The 6,000-nt window shown below is 41.0% G+C and overlaps 1 protein-coding gene across 4 annotated transcripts in view; it reads right to left on the reverse strand.

Annotated features, from left to right (window-relative positions):
• Positions 1-2,762, reverse strand: part of eya4 (EYA transcriptional coactivator and phosphatase 4) — a 102,752-nt gene extending 99,990 nt beyond the window's left edge. For all 4 annotated transcript variants that reach the window (XM_083791101.1, XM_083791102.1, XM_083791099.1 and 1 more), the window contains exon 1: positions 2,690-2,762. The gene's annotated coding sequence lies outside the window, so the exon portion shown is untranslated. The remainder of the gene's footprint in view (positions 1-2,689) is intronic.
• Positions 2,763-6,000: the final 3,238 nt, after the last annotated feature.

Raw genomic sequence — 6,000 nt, forward strand, 5'->3', positions numbered from 1 at the left:
TATGATGATGTGCTTCTATAGAATGTTCAACAGTGTTGAAAACACCTTTTAATTTAAGGTGCTTAAAAGTGTATTATTATTATCTTTGGCAAAAAGGAAAGGAGAGGAAGTGTGTCAGAGAGAGAGAGAGAGAGAGAGAGAGAAAGAAAGAAAGAAAGAGAGAGAGAGAGAGAGAGAGAGAGAGAGAGAGAGAGAGAGAGAGAGAGAGAGAGAGAGAGAGAGAGAGAGAGAGACACAGGGTGACAGGGGGGAGAGAGAGAGAGAGAGAGACACAGGGTGACAGGGGGGAGAGAGAGAGAGAGATACAGGGTGACAGGGGGGAGAGAGAGAGAGAGAGAGAGAGAGAGAGAGAGAGAGAGAGAGAAGAATAGTGCTGTGTGTTTCTGGTAATAACCCAACCCATCTGCAACGGGACATCCGACACCACGCAAGTGTGTGTGTGTGTGTGTGTGTGTGTGTGTGTGTGTGTGTGTGTGTGTGTGTGTGTGTGTGTGTGACACACACACACACACAGCTTTTGAAATAGTTGTTGCATTAAGCCGTACTGTAGATACGTTTCATTCGTGAAAGAAAATTCACGTGCATTTTATTTCCTTACACTAAATGTGAGTTACAAAACTAAACCAATTTGTACATTTCACAACAAAATCGTTATTTTACTTTATAACTAATTATTAGTATTAATAATAATAATAATAATAATCTAGTTTTAAGTTATGAGGTGTAAAGAAGGACTGAATAAATAGCCTGAATGAAGTTAATGAATTACAATTATTATTACAAAATGGATAAATGAACAGCAATAATTTTACTGTGAATGTAAAGAACAGGACCGTAACTTAAAAACTGTACTATTCAACCTGAACTCACTCAGGCCTGTAGAGACAGTCACATACAGTAGAGACATACAGTTATAGATACTGTATATTGTTTAGAAACGTAGCTTTAGTGTGAACTGAGAATCAGTGTTGATTCCGTCGACTAAAACTAAGTAGCAGATCTACTAAATAGCAGATCTACAAGCTCACAACGCGTCGCAGCGCGACGCGTTGAGAGCTTGTAGATCTGCTATTTTTTTCACTGAGGAAAACTAAACGGAAACTAAATGAAAACTAAGCTATGATGACTAAAACTAAATATACTGACAATTTCGTCAACAAATGAAAACTAGACAAAAATGTTAGGAAGCGGCCCAGGCCGTAGCGTAACGGTCTGGGCACCGGACTGGTGATCCAGTTGCGGTGTGCCGCGGGTTCGACTCCCGGACCCGACACGGCCTTTACTGCATGTCATCCCCCCATCTCTCTCCCGTTTCCTGTCAGCCTACTATCTGTCCCTTAAAAAATCAATAAAAGGCGTAAGCCGCAAAAAAATATCTTAAAAAAAAAAAAAAAAAAGTTAGGAAGGGACTAGTGGACGAGAGAGATCCAGCACGAGTCATTTTACACTCATGTTGAAAATAGGAGATCTACAAGCTCATCTACAAGTTGTGGGCTTGTAGATCGGCTATTTTCAGCATGTGTAAAAAACGGTCATCGCGACGGCATCAACGCCCACCAAAATACATTTTAGTCGACTAAATCAACTGTAGATTTAGTCAACTAAAATCTTACATGACATTTTAGTCGACTGAAACTATAGACTGAAACACTACAACATTCCAGGTGACTGAAACCAAATGAAAACTATTCAGGAGACTATAATTATGACTAAAACCTGCTGTCAAAAACAACACCGCTGTGAATAGTGTATTCATTTTAAGTCCTCTTTCTGACGGACGCCTGCCAGGCAGCCCCTCTGCCCTCATATGTATATATATATATATATATATATATATATATATATATATACACAGCTAGAGAGATCTTTGTCCTATTAACACAAACATTAAAACTAAAGCCATTGACAATTAATGGAGAATTTACGTCATAATGTGTCTGAGCAAATCGACATGTTACGTCGTGCTGGTGTACGAGTCGACGATATCAACAATTGGGCTTTCTTATTGCAACAGAAGAACAATTATTGTTATTATTATTATAACCTGCTGACCCAATGTGGACGCAGTAGCTATAGCCTGCTTAACTTTATATTCATTCATTTATCAAATCAAATCAAACGTTATTTTTAAAGCACGTTTTAAAACAACCACGGTTGACCACAGTGCTGTACGGATCAGTGGAAAAATAAGAAAAAAACAACACCAAAAAACACAATGAGAAATGTTGGCGTGATACAGGGAGCTAAATATAAGCACGGAAGATAAAAAAAAACTAAGAAAGCTAAGATTAAAACAAACATTACATGGACTCAAGTGGGATTAAAAGCCAAGGAAAATAGACGAGTCTTATAAGGTGAGATTTAGCCATAATACAATTTAAAAAACGGATGACGTATACTGTAGGAAATGCTATTTATCATAATACGTTCTTTTTTTAATAGAGCCAATATCCGGAGCGGTGATGACTATAACGGACACAGTGAATATTACGCAATTACTAATTACACCGTTAATTAATTGATAGAAAACCAATAGCGTGTCTCCACAGGGCGTGCATGCGCACGCTCTCTCTCGCCTCACATACATACATGCATGTGTGTGCACACGCACACGCACACACACACGCGCGCCACACACGCACACAACACACACAGTGTACACAAGTGTGTAGAAAGTGCCATTTCTTACCTCAGAGTGTGAGCATGTCAGAAAGCAGTCCTACAGTAGATAGGTCCATATAGAGAGCAGCACAATAGAGCCTAGTAGTACAGTACAGTCCACCCAGTGTGTACGTTATACCGTATACCGTATACACCTTCAGAAAGGAGATACAGCACACTCTATGGCCCGCTGGTCAACACACACACATGCTACACCACGTGCACACACACACACACACGCTCACACGCTCACGCACACTCGCCGTACAACTGTGGAGGCGCGTCATTCCACGGGTCCTCTATATCTATTTATCTGAGTTTCTTTGAACTCCGGGTATCCAGCATCTTGTTGCTCTCTCTCTCTCTCTCTGTCTCTCTCTATCTCTCTCTCTCTCACACACAGACAAGTAGCTGCAGGAACGGCTTCATGCTGTTGAGAAGAGACAGTGAGATACTGTGCCTATAAACTACACCTCTCTCTCTCTCTCTCTCTCTCTCTCTGTGTGTCTCTAATGCTCGTTCGCCCTAGCTCCGTGTGCAATAGGTCAGTCTACGAGCAGCTCCTGTCTCACACTGCTTCCGGTGAAGGGGAACATTTCTTCTCCCCTCCTCCTCCTCCTCCTCCTCCTCCTACCCCTCCTCCCCCTCCCCTCCTCCCCGTACTCCTCTGCCTCCTCCCCCAGTCACTCCTCCTCCTTCTGTTAACTAATTTAGACCTGAGACCAGATTCTATACAAATGTCTTCTAAATCCTCCTGACAGTTTTCTGAAAACCTCATGTTTCTATGTCAGCTGGTTTTCAGACAATTTCATGTCAAGGACCCCCACAATTATATGTAATTGGCCACCATTGACCCCCATCTTAAAATATGTTGTGCCAGGGACCCCCCCCCACCTTCCCCCGCAGAAGCAAAGATTCGAGTTAAAAACGTTCGCTCTGAAAGAATATATATTCAAAGATATCCGCCACATTTTCACGATTTTTTCAAAAAAATTGCAGATCTACAAGCTCGCTATGAGCTTGTAGATCTGCTATTTTTCAATAGCTTAATGACAAGTATAACATAATGCTTAAAACACCAAAAGGCGTTCCCGTCCTGAAGGGGTTAAATTACACTGTAAATACCCACTGATCAATATCTCTGAAAGGGTTAAGAAAAATAAAAAAGACCTGTAAGGAATCAGTGGCAATCTACAATTAACAATTAAATTAAGCAACAATTGACCCAAATGGGGTTCTTAGTTGGGTTACACCATTTAAGATATACATTTGTTTTATGTATTTATGTGTTGTTTATTGTGTTAGTTATTCAGTAGTTAATTATTTAGTTATTCAATTATTCAAATACAATTAAAGTAAAGACCAAAGGAGTGTGGTTAAATGTAACAGGAACGCTGAGGTCTGTTTTAATTCTACAATCAATCAGATTAATGTCTTATCTGTCTTACTTTAGAATTGGAACTAAACTGGACTGTGTTCTTATTTATTGAAACAGAAGAAAACTCAAATAGCCTGCATGGCTTCATAAGTAACAGATGTTTAAGTGCATTATAATTATCTATATATTTTATGCAGTACATTTTGGGAGATTGGAAGCTCTGGTATATAGTCCTATACAATATGAATGAATGAATGCTCCTATACTGAAGTATAAATTAAGCACGCAAAATTGTACTGTTACAATTTTGTGTGCTTCATTTAACTCTGAAGCGATAGAGCAAAAATGGAACCAAATGGTCCATTTGTATATACTATTGGAGTTACCACGATAAAATGAACTGTGTGTGTGTGTGTGTGTGTGTGTGTGTGTGTGTGTGTGTGTGTGTGTGTGTGTGTAGCCGTCACAGATGACATGCATGTAGATGTAATGTCAGTGTCTTGCTGCGCAGTAGAAAGTAGAGCCCAGACCATAAACTTCACACTACGCAATTAAGACCCCCCCACACACACACCCCCCAACTCCCACACACACACACACACCGAGACCCACATGTATACTACCAGCAGAACACACATAGAATCTGCGTTAATTGGAACCATGCACACAGCCTACATGTGTGGATCAGATGTGGTGTGTGTGTGTGTGTGTGTGTGTGTGTGTGTGTGTGTGTGTGTGTGTGTGTGCCCTGCAGCCTAGCCGGGCCGGGCCGGGGGGTGGGGGGGGGCTGCGGTTCAGGAGGGTGTGTGTGTGCGCAGCATGACTGGTCACAGTAACTGTATAGTGTGTACCACCTAGGTGGACTCACACACACACACACACACACACACACACACACACACACACACACACACACACACACACACACACACACACACACACACACACACACACACACACACACACACACACACACACACACACACACACACACACACACACACACACACACACACACCAAACTCCATCTCCCAGCTCCCAGCTGCCTTCGTCTGAAGATGTCCCCTCTCTTTCCCTGTGCTGTGACTAATGAAACACATGATTTATCTGAGTACTGTACTTAAGGAAATTAGTGTCCAGTATAGCGCATGTTGTGAGCTTTTAGATCTGACTTTTTTTTTTTACCTGACCTGAGATCAGATTCTAAAAATGTCAGTCATTCTTACATTTTTCAAAAATAGCAGACCTACAAGCTCGTAGCGTGCCACTCTGTGGCGCGCTATGAGCTTGTAGATCTGCTATTTTTCAATAGCTAAAGCATAACATGAACACCAAAAATGGGTTCCCGTTCAGAAAGTACAAATTTGGCTGAGCAACTAGTTGAGGGATACTGTGATATGATGATATGATATGATATAGTACTTTATTGTCAGTTCACAGCACTGACATTTGTCAACCAAGTATGCAGAACACATAATACACACATTTGACATAACACAAAGAACAAGACAATTTACATATAGGACTACATAAAGACATGAAGACAAGATAACCCCATGGCTATACCACAACTCCTGATTAAAGGGACACTTCACCCTTTTTGCAAAAAAATATATGTTATTGACGTTTAGAAGCTTTAGAACACTTTCCTGGGGGTCTTTATGTGTGTAATATGTGGTTTTAGATATTTTAGATTGTAGCAGTGAGCCCAGTGTCTCTGATGTCATGGACACTGGTCTCACTTCCTTCCTGGACTACAATTCCCAAAATACTTTGGTGCACTGCTCCTCCTTGTGGATAGGGGAGGTCTGTCTTACTGAGTACACATGTAGTCCAGGAAGTAAGTGATCCCAGTGTCCATGACATCAGAGACACTGGGCTCACTGATACAATCTAAAATATCTAAAAACACACATAAAGACCCCAGGAAAGTGTTCTAAAGCTTCTAAACGTCATTAACA

This window comes from Protomyctophum parallelum (assembly GCF_964188405.1).
Source record: "Protomyctophum parallelum genome assembly, chromosome: 19".
Lineage (NCBI taxonomy): Eukaryota > Metazoa > Chordata > Actinopteri > Myctophiformes > Myctophidae > Protomyctophum > Protomyctophum parallelum.